Source organism: Nannospalax galili, unplaced genomic scaffold, assembly GCF_000622305.1.
Source record: "Nannospalax galili isolate Female #2095 unplaced genomic scaffold, S.galili_v1.0 scaffold881, whole genome shotgun sequence".
Lineage (NCBI taxonomy): Eukaryota > Metazoa > Chordata > Mammalia > Rodentia > Spalacidae > Nannospalax > Nannospalax galili.
In genome coordinates this window covers 610079-610291 of record NW_008344709.1, presented here as the reverse complement: position 1 = coordinate 610291, position 213 = coordinate 610079, and positions in this window count along the sequence as shown.

Below are 213 nucleotides of genomic sequence, written 5' to 3'. Positions count from 1 at the left end.
CACTAATATGAAAGCAGACAAAAATTTTATTAAACAGAGAAACTCACTATGGTCAAACACCATGCAAAAATAAATAAATTTCTTTTTTAATTCTATTTTTATTTTATGCTATTTTTTAAGAATATTTTCCCCAGTTAATTATTTATTTAATAACCACATACTTAGAAGAAGCATTTCATTACAACAGCATTGACATATTCAATAACAAATTTT